Source organism: Ovis aries, chromosome 3 (genome assembly GCF_016772045.2).
Source record: "Ovis aries strain OAR_USU_Benz2616 breed Rambouillet chromosome 3, ARS-UI_Ramb_v3.0, whole genome shotgun sequence".
Classification (NCBI taxonomy): Eukaryota; Metazoa; Chordata; class Mammalia; order Artiodactyla; family Bovidae; genus Ovis; species Ovis aries.
Genome location: NC_056056.1, coordinates 15,458,315 through 15,469,422, shown reverse-complemented (window position 1 = coordinate 15,469,422; position 11,108 = coordinate 15,458,315).

The window sequence follows — 11,108 nt, the reverse complement described above, 5'->3', positions numbered from 1 at the left end:
GGAGCAGAAGGCACAAAAGTTCCCCTACACCTCCTTCCCCACCTGCCACACAGCTTCCCCCTTTACCATTGTCCCCACCAGAGGATACATTTGTACGATTGATGAACCACATTGACACACAATCATTGCCTAACGTTTATCATTTGCATCAGGGTCCCTCTTAGTTTCACACATTCTATGGGTCTAGACAAATGTATAATGTCACATACTCACCATTGTAATATCATACAGAGTAGTCTTGCTTCCCCAAAGCCCCTCTGAATCCTACTTATTCATTCAATTTTTAGCAAACATTGTTTTGAGGATGTACTCTTGGCCAGGCAGTGTGATAGGCATGGGCTTCAAGGACAATTTAGCTCTTTAAAGGGCACAGTGAAGGGTCAGGAGAGGTGCAAGTTTTATGTTTTCTTCCCTTATGGTAAGCTCCCTAAACTTTATAAAAAATGTCTAGCCAGGGAAGGTGGAGGCTTCAAGTGAGAGCCAGAGATTGATTAATGATTAAAGAAAAGTAACAAGCCTAGCTAGGAAATATTTTAGTTAAATATAAGCAGCAAGATTTTTCCCCCCTTTCAAATTTCTGATAAACTTTCATCTTCCTGACTCTCTATGTGCAAGTTAAAATACCTCTACTAGCATCTTCCCCAATGCCAGGCATTTTTCTGACTTTTCTCTTTGGGGACAAACCATAGTTAAAAGCTGTTTGAATATGTGAACATCCATAAATCCAGCTCTCTGTATATGTTTAAGATCCAACCAAAGCAGGATTTTTTTTAAGCGTGCCATGTTTATAGTTTTAATTTAACATTAGTGGGACATCTGCCAAGCTAATATAGACCCTCCTCTATCACTGGAAAACCCAATTAGGACTTGTTCTGAGTTTGATTATCAGTCAGAAACATGCATTCGGAAACATTCATTAGAGAGCTGCTGAGAGTTGTGATAAAGCAGCAGACGGCTGAATTATGGAGCCGTTGTCCCTCTCCCCCACGGTGTTACATCTGCCTGCTAAAAGGCGAGGGACCTTGCACCCTCAGGGTGCCATGGTGCCCACAGGAGCCTATTGCATGCTGAGGGGCGCCCTTCTGACTCTTCTGATGGTACCCAGCCTTTCAAGACATGCTACAGACAACGGTGGATGGCAGCCTGACCACAGTGCATGACAGCTGCTCTCGGGTGGGCACGCTCCAAGCTTCAGTATTGGACTTGGAGACTGTGTATGCGGTACCTGGAGGGTCCACATATACAGGGGAGGGTCCCAGCATACCGAGAGGGTGGGGGAATCTGAAAGGTGGCATCTTCCTGCCCTTCTGTCATAGAGCTGCAATTCTTACCATGAATTCCCAGATTAATCTGGTACTAGGTGCTAACTCTGGACTGGACTTGTTGAGGTGGCCCTAATCATTCCAAGAGGACTTTGAGAGACTCAGGAACAGGCCCAGGACTGCTCAATAAGGAGAAGAGGAAGAAGGCCTGGGGACTCTCTTTTCTCAGGACCATTTCTTTGATCTGGGTTTTGAGGTTAGAATCTTTTTTTTAATGCTTTACTTTAAAATTCTTGTTTTATATTGGACTATATAGTTAATTAACAATGTTATGTTAGTTTCAAATGTACAGAAAAATGATTCAGTTATACATACATATATCTATTCTTTTCCAATTTAGTTTATTACAGAGCATAGAGTTCCCTGTGCTATACAGCGGGTCCTTGTTGGTTACCTATTTTAAATACAGCAGAGCATACATATCAACCCCAAACTCCCTACCTATCCCTCCTGCTGGTAACTATAAGCTCATTTAGAGTGTTCTTCTAAAACACTATTTTTTAAATAAAACAGTTTGGCGAAAATGAATAGAATCTGGCTAACTCAGCAAACTCGAGGACAGCACTCAACTAAAACAATAAAAGGACGACTTTTCCCCTCTCGTTGGGTGTTGGGATTATGATATAGCTGAGTGCTCCTTTCAGGGCCTCCAGTGGTCTTCTGCTCCCAGAGTGGCTCCAGGCCTCAGGGCATGGGACATGTCAGCAGACCGCCCCCACTCCCTCTTAAGAGGCCCATGCTGGGGCTGCCATTCTGCTGTCAGCTAACAGGATCAAAGACTTCTGAGCAGCTTATTTGAAAAATATTTGAGTAGTTTAGCTCTTAATGGCTTCAGTGTGTTTGCTATTTCAGACGTTAAATCGATCATTTTTAAAGTTTAAAAAAGGGAAAAATTTGTTTTCAGATTGGCTGTTTCATCCATTGAACAATATTCATTCCCTGCATAAACTAAGACACCAAATTAATTAACACAGCCTCCAATGCAGTACAAGAGCATGTATGAAAATGGTTAACCTTGCCTGGAAAAAAAAATTTAACTTTGTATTTTCTAAAGAAAGTAAGTTGGTGTCTATCTATCAGTATAACATTCCTCATAGAGTGTCTGAAATAATGGAGGACTTTACAGTCAGCTGGATTTCCCTGGTGGCTCAGATGGTAAAGAATCTGCCTCCGGTGCAAGACACCTAGGTTCGATCCCTGGGTCGCGAAGATCCCCTGGAGAAGGGAATGGCAACCCACTCCAGGATTCTTGCCTGGAGAATCCCACGGACAGAGGAACCTAGCGGGCTGCAGTCTATGGGGTTGCAAAGAGTCGGACACAGCTGAGCGACTAAACAATAACCCACTTCAGTGTTCTTGCTTAGAGAATTCCATGGACAGAGGAGCCTGGTGGCCTGCAGTCCATGGGGAATCACAAAGAGATAAACATGACTGAGTGACTTTCACACACACATTACAATCTGATGCTTCAAGATGTCAGTTTCAGGATGGGGCCATGTCCATGACATTTAAGTACCTTCATAGGATTGATCACACGATGATGTGATCACTCATCTAGAGCCAGACATCCTGGAATGTGAAGTCAAGCGGGCCTTAGAAGGCATCACTATGAACAAAGCTAGTGGAGGTGATGGAATTCCAGGTGAGCTGTTTCAAATCCTGAAAGATGATGCTCTGAAAGTGCTGCACTCAATATGCCAGCAAATTTGGAGAACTCAGCAGTGGCCACAGGACTGGAAAAGGTCAGTTTTCATTCCAATCCCAAAGAAAGGCAATGTCAAAGAATGCTCAAACTACCATGCAAATTCACTCATCTCACATGCTAGTAAACGAATGCTCAAAATTCTCCAAGCCAGGCTTCAGCAATACATGAATCGTGAACTTCCTGATGTTGGCGATTTAATCTCTGGTTCCTCTGCCTTTTCTAAAACCAGCTTGAATATCTGGAAGTTTATGGTTGGGATTGGCATGAAAACTGACCTTTTCCAGTCCTGTGGCCATGTACCATTTTTTGCCAGTATGCAGACAGGGTCTGCAGACAGACAGTCTTTCTCTTCTGCTGTGTCACGTCTAGGGGTGCACTTCTTGAAGATATTAAGGGCTTTGTCCCATAATGTCCACAAGTATTTGTCCCACTGATGTCACAGAGGAAAAGGAAAGTGAAGGGGAATTTTTGTGAATTAGGTAGACCTTCCTGGCATTGATTGTTGACAATCAAGAAAATTCTTTACCACAAATGATCATTTGAAATTGACTATCAGTGGGCTAAGAGATACTGTCTCATGAGGGTCCTTGATCCAGTATTTGGGGAGTGTTGATAGTTTTGAGGATGTTTGTATGTAGTGAGGATGAATGGCCTCTATTTCAAAATTAGGCTGTGGGTCATGGAAGTCTCTTTCCTTGAATTTGAAAGGAGATTCAAGATGGAGATGAATAAAAACATATGCATTTTAAAGTGCATTCATTCAATTTCATGGTGCTCTTTTTGACTCTTAACATTCTGTTTTCTTCAAATATTCAGTAAAATCTCAGTATTCCAATCCACTGTGTGTGTCTGTGTGTGTGTCTCTGTGTGTGTGTGAATCATTCAATCAAGTACAACTCTTTGTCACCCCATGGACTATAGTCCTCCAGGGTCCTCTGCCATGGGATTCTCCAGGCAAGAATACTAGAGTGGGTTGCCATTTCCATTTCCAGGGGATCTTCCTGACCCAGAGATTGAATCCAGCCCTCCTGCACTGCAGGCAGATTCTTTACTGTCTGAGCCACAAGGTACCAAATGCGAATTAAGGAAAAAGATATGAGTTTCTGTTTGTCTAGAGCACTGGTTTTCACCTGGAAGGAGGAGACACTGTTGACATCTGAAGACATGATTTTCTTGTCACACTTGGAAAAGGGGTTCCTGGCATCTCAGGGGTACAGGAAGGGCTGCTGCTAAGCATCTTAATGCAAGAGACAGCCTCACTGCAAAGAACTGCTCAGCCCCACTTGTCAACAGCATCTGGATGGACAAGTCATGGTCTAGAGTGTTAAGCAGAGGCCAAGGGGCTTCCCTGGTAGCTCAGAGGATAAAGCGTCTGCCTGCAATGCAGGAGGAGAACAGGGGTTCGATCCCTGGGTTGGGAAGATCCCCTGGAGAAGGAAATGACAACCCACTCCAGTATTCTTGCCTGGAGGGACTGATGAGCCTGGTGGGCTACAGTCCACAGGGTCGCAAAGAGTCGGACATGACTGAGCTACTTCACTCACTCAATGTTTGCTGAAGTTAGTTTGATTCTGGTGTTAACAGCAGTTATAAGTAATTAGATATTAACAACTAGTTATTAGCAAATTATTAGTAAAAAAAACTCCGGGAGATATTGAAGGACAGGGAAGGCTAGCATGCTGCAGTCCATGGGGTCACAAAGAGTCAGATACAACATAGCGACTGGACACAGTAAATAATTGCCAAATTCAAGAGTTAAGATGAATACAAACCTTTCTTGCGTCAATATTTTCCCCAAAGGGTTTTGCTGTAAAACTGGAGTATTCACGGTGTTTTGCTTGTTTATTTTCATTGCTGTTGGTTTTAGCAAGGTCATAAATGCCTTCAAAAACAGGCTGGACATACAGGCTTCTCACCACTGGTTATTAACAGGGATCGTACCAGGTTTCTGCCTGTTCTGTGTTGTTGAACTGGCAGAAATTAAATTTATAAAGTTCTTTTGGTTGACATTCAAGGATAATATGTGTAATATAGCTCTGTGTCAGCTTCTGCACGAAGGATGCTCTATGTCTAATCTCATGCAAACCTGCTGGCAAGCCACAAAATAAGTAATTATTTTCTCTTTATTAAGAGGAGGAAGCAAAAATTTGATTTCAGTGATTTTCCCAGGATCTTAAAATTGGTTAGTGTAGACTTGTGACATTTCTTTCTCCCACTCCTCACTTTTTATCATGCTCCACTGTCATTTTTCATCATCACTTGCTGCTGTGACCTCGAAGCCACATGGAATGCCTACATCCCTTCCGACTTGTACATTTTAAGGCAGCTGTGAGGTCAGCCTTGAGGCTGAACACTCCCAGTCTCCCTGCTCATTCTGATGCCAAGGTAGCCAGTCCTATCCTAGCCTGATCGCCCTCTTCTTGAGCTTCTCTCTGACTTGACCTCCTGCAATGGGAAACCACAGAGGCATCAAGTCCCCCTGAGGTGAGGGTGTGGGCATGATGTCCAGCCAGAGCATCACATCCTTTGAGAGCAAACACTGCATCTCTCTTATTTACCCAAGACAGATTCCAGAAGCCTAGCCCTCAGTGGGGCCCCTCGTCTTTAATCATCGCAATACAGTTAAAGTGCTACAAAATCAGGTTGTCATACAAACACACACACAAATAACACAAAAACTAAAATCTTTATACATTGATCAATGCATAAATATGTTGAAATATGTTTTATCTCTAAAATAGCTCATTTTAAACAGATTTAGATATAGACATATACAGGAATCTTGGTTTGTTCTTTAGGTGGAAGGAACAGCCTGAAGAGAAGGATGGAACCTCTGTGGGGAATTCTGATCCTTAAATATTTGGAGTGGAGTTGCTGAGGTTTAGGCTATATGAATCTCCAATGGCAGTCTATTTGTTTGATATCATTTATTATTTCTAAACTTTATTTGGATTTAGTCTGTGGTTCTTATTCAAACCCCTTGAATTGCAGTCTTAGCTCATCAATTTTCAGCCCCTCTTCTCTAATGAAAATGTTTATAATTATAAATTTCCTACTATAAATCTCTTCGGTCACATCATACAGGTTTGGCATTGCAGTACTATCACTATCATTTTTATCACTACTATTTGAAACATTTATTATTTTTACTTTGATCCATGACATTTTTAGAAATACATTTTTAATACTTGCAACTGTATGTTTTTTGGACTTGACTCTATATTATTGATTTTTAATTTAATTACCTTTTTTAAGAGAATGTATTCAGTATGGTATTGATTTTCTTGTCTAAAATGTTATCCTTGTTCAGGATTTTAATTCCATTGTGTTTTCTTAGCCACAGAATTAATTTGTTGCTATTTTAATGTAGTAAAGTCAATATTTATTTATATTTACTCACATTTGCCAGGCTTTTTGACTCACATTTTCTTCTGGTATTACACTCTCCCTTTGGGGATCAATTTTATTTTTCCTGATGTATATTCTTTAAGTGTTGCTCTAATGAAAGTTTGTGGTAAATATTTTTAGAGTTTTAAACTTTGTCAGAAAATGTGATTATTTTGGTATTATGGGTGGCACGCATTCTTTTCCAGTGAAGCAAATATTCTTTATCATAGTAAATATTTTTTATCCAGGAAACTTACACATGTATTTGGGCTTCCCAGGTGGTGTTAGTGGTAAAGAACTCGCCTGACAAAGCAGGAGACACAAGAGACTTGGGTTCAACCCCTGGGTCGGGAAAATCCCCTGGAGGAGGGCGTGGCCACCCACTCCAGTGTTCCTGCATGGGAAATCCCCTGAACAGAGGAACCTGGTGGACTGCAGTCCATGGGTCTCAAAGAACTGGACACTACTGAAGCAACTTAGCATTCATGCACACACATATATGAATGTATGTAAGTGTAAAGATGTACTATATATATATATATATATATATAGAATGATGAAATATATCCCCCTCTAAAAATGCTTTATCAGTATAGGCTTTTTGGAGTGAAACAAATACTAACTTGTTCAGCATATATCTAGTGAGCTCATATTATGGACCGCCTAGGCTCTGGTCTGAAGATTCAGAGATAAAATGCAGTCCTGACGCTCAGGTATTGTACAGAGCCATGTAGGAAATTTCATGAGGGGGATATTCACTTTGGACTCCAAGAGCCACATGAAAGTTTTCTGAGTCAGAAGAGAAGAGACCAAGTAGAAAAGCTTTTTAGAAGATTAACACCAGAACTGAGTCATTAGGAATGAATATGACTTTAATCAGATCTGGTGGAAGTTGCCTGGTATGAAGGACTGAGCTGCTCTGGGACCAGAGGTGCTGCTGGGGAGCCTCCTGCAGAGACGTGGAGACTCTCAGCTGCTACCCCTGCAGCTGCGGATGGTTCTACCTGCCAGGAACTCACTATCCTGTTCCATTAGGTCTCCTAATCTGAGACACATCTATGAGATAGGAAAGGAGACATTTTTACTCCCCACAACTGTCGCAGGAATGAATTCAATGCAACTTGTCACGTGGTCAGTGTTTCCTCAACAAGCCTTGGATCCTCATCAACACCTCCACCCCCCTCCATCCTTTGAGAAAACACACAGCTCTGCCATCCCTTCTCTCTAATGTTTTTGGCAGTGGTTCTCAAAACCACCAGGGAATTTTGATGCTCATTTCAGAGATTCTGATTTTATTGGTTTGCTGTATGACCGAGACATCTGCATTAAAGAAAAAAAAAATTTCCAGGTGACTCTAGTGTGCATCAGCAAAAATAACCACTGGCTTATACTCTCTGTTTGACCGATCGGTTAGCTTTCCTAAACTAGCTGTGCTTAGTCACTCAGTCGTGTTCAACTCTGCGACCCCATGGCCTGTAGCCCACCAGGCTCTTCTGTCCATGGGGATTCTACAGGCAAGACTACTGGAATGGGTTGCCATGCCTTCCTCCAGGGATCTTCCCAACCCAGGGATCAAACCCAGGAATCATCCCCCTTGCAGGAGGATTCTTTACCATCTGAGCCACCAAGGAGGCCCAACAACACTGGAGTGGGTAGCCTATCCCTTCTCCAGGGGAACTTCCTGACCCAGGATTTGAACTGGGATCTTCTGCATTGCAGGAGGATTCTTTAGCAGCTGAGCTACCTAGAAAGCCCCTTCTTCAACTACGGTTATCCAAAAAACAAACAAACAAAAAATTAAGCCTCATCAAAATTGATTTAAATGATTATGTTCTCAATTTTACAGTCGTGACATATAAGTAGTGATTTTTATTTCATGGGAGAGGAATCAGTTCCTTACTTACGGTGGATACTTCACAGCATTAGACTGAATTTTCTCGTGGAGAGAGGTAATGTTTATAATTGTTGAAAGATATGTCAACAACCAGTGGTAAGTTAGTAAAGCAGCTCTCTATGGTAGGGGGAAGAAGCCTTGGGATGGTTGCACCTGCTGCTTTCCATGGTGCAAATACTCCACCATGACTAATGTTAATCCACCAAATACTTAAGAAAAAGTTTACAACATTCCTGAATAGTTAAAAACTAGCTTCCACAACCAGGTGTCACAAATTGTCAGGGCCAGCCTCCAGCACACCGGACATTTCTTGAGAAATTAGTCTACTTAGTATATAGACTAAACCCCATGGACTGTAACCCACCAGACTCCTCTGTCCATGGAATTCTCCAGGCAAGAATATTGGAGTGGGTAGCCATTCCCTTCTCCAAGGGGTCTTCCTGACCCAGGGATTGAACCCAGGTCTCCAGCATTACAGGAAGATCCTTTACCATCTGAGCCACCAGGGAAGGCCCTGTAACACCACAGTCATCAGCTATAAGAGAGTGGGATATGGGTGCAAGAGGAGAAGAAACTATAAGATTACGCAAAGGATTCTTTGAAAGAATTTGCATATCACGTGGTGAGGAAAACCAAATCTCAGAATCAGAAATCATAATACTACTTTTGTTCTTTAAATCTTGGTTCAAAGCAAGGATGAGCATCCAGAGTAGAAACAGTTGGCTCTTCCTCTCTTTTATTGAATAAAAACATTCACATTCAAAAGACCCCATCGTATATTTCTGGACTCAGAACACATGGAAAACTTGTGATTCACCATCACACAACTACAGATATTCTAATAAGGTGGCAACCTGAAAAAATGTCACATGATATTGAAAATAGGAGGGTGGTGCGGGGAGGGGAAGAAACCAGACTCCATGCCTCAGAAATACTAGCATGCCATAAAAGTATTTTAGAAATTTAAGAATATTTACTTGAAAGAAAAGAAGACCCGGGACTTTGCTGACAGTCCAGTGTTTAGGACTCCTCACTACCACGACAAGGGGCATAGGTTCCATCCCTGATTGGGGAACTAAGATTTCACAAGCCGGGTGGCACAGCCAAAACAAAAAAAGAAAAGAAGACCCAAGAATTCATGATTGTTACTTCCAAATAATTGTCTAAGTAGGAGTTCAAATGACATGACATGGTTATGAACACTGGGAAACGTGTTCACGTCTAAACATAAGGATGGACTTTATAAAACAGCTTTGAAAGTGGCAAACATTTTGCCAGAGGCTGGGCGATATCTAGTGATGTTATTGGAAGAAACCACTTATTGAATGAGGAAAAGCCACACTGAATTATCTTTCAGAATCTGACCAATCCTGTTTCCCCAAGATTATATTAACCACGCAACTAGGAAGTGGATGTGCTGGACAAAGGCATGGTCCCCATCCTGGGCCAAGCAGAGCTGGGCTGCACAAGACTTCATCATGACTCAGAATGGCGCTTAGTTTAAAATCTCAATTTTTTGATGCTAGAAATTTCCATTTAGCAATTTCAGACCATGGGTAAGTGAAACTGGGGACAAGAGGAAACTATAAGTTATTCCCTCTTATTTCCTTTGGAAGAAAATGTAAGTTACATCCGACATTTAAAAACATTTACAAACAGGCAGAGTGATCTGAATTTCTTATCACTGATTTTGTCATCAAAACTTGCTTTGCCAAGAAGTTTATGTAAGTGCAGTTTAGATATATCTTCTTTCCATAGTATTCAGTCATCTTCACATTGCCTGTTTTACCTTAATGTAATTAACACTATATTGATCATTTTTTATGGCATAGCATCAAACCTCAAAACCCTTTATGGTTTACTATAAACAAATATTGATTGTCTTTCTCAAGGCTGTGGTTTGCAGGGGCTCGCCTGGTCTCGCCTAGGATGAGCTAGTCTTATTTCAGGCTATGGATTGCTTTCAGGACTGCTACACAATCCCCTATTTTCTTTGGTCTAGCAGTCACATGGGGTGTGTTCCTTTAATAGCAGAGCACAAGGGATGCTTCCATCTAAAACTCACCTGCTAAGACAGGGTAAGTCATAGCCCAGCACCAAAGATGTGGGAGCATATACACCCCAGTGTCATATCATGCAAAATCACACAGCAAAGTTAAACTGAAAAGACTAATTCAATCAAACAAAAACAGTATCTGCCCAAGATTTTGTGGATTTTTCTTTGCTGTAGCTATAAAGTCACTTCTTTTAGAAATCAATTTTTTAAGCCAGATTCAACTAAGAGAGTTAGACCATAAAGAAGCTCGAATGTCGAAGAATGGATGTTTTTGAACTGTGGTGCTGGAGAAGACTCTTAAGAGTTCCTTGGACAGCAAGGAAATCAAATGAGTCAATCTGAAAGGAAATCAGTCCTGAATATTCACTGGAAGGACTGATGCTGAAGCTGAAACTGCAGTACTTGGCCACCTCATGGGAAGAGTCAATTCATTGGAAAAGAGCCTGATGCTGGGAAAGATTGAGGGCAGGAGGAGAAAGGGGCAACAGAGGATGAGATGGTTAGCTAGCAGCATCTGACTCAATAGACATGAATATGAGCAAACTCCGAGAGACAGTGAAGGACAGAGAAGCCTGGCACACTGCAGTCCACCTGTTTGCAAAGAGTTGGACACAACTTAGCGACTGAAAAATAGCAACATTCAACACAGCCTCTGAGTCTGATATATTAACAGCTATGGAACATGCTATATGCCATTATTCATTATGCCTTTACTAAAATGTTGCCAGGATTATAAAGTTATCA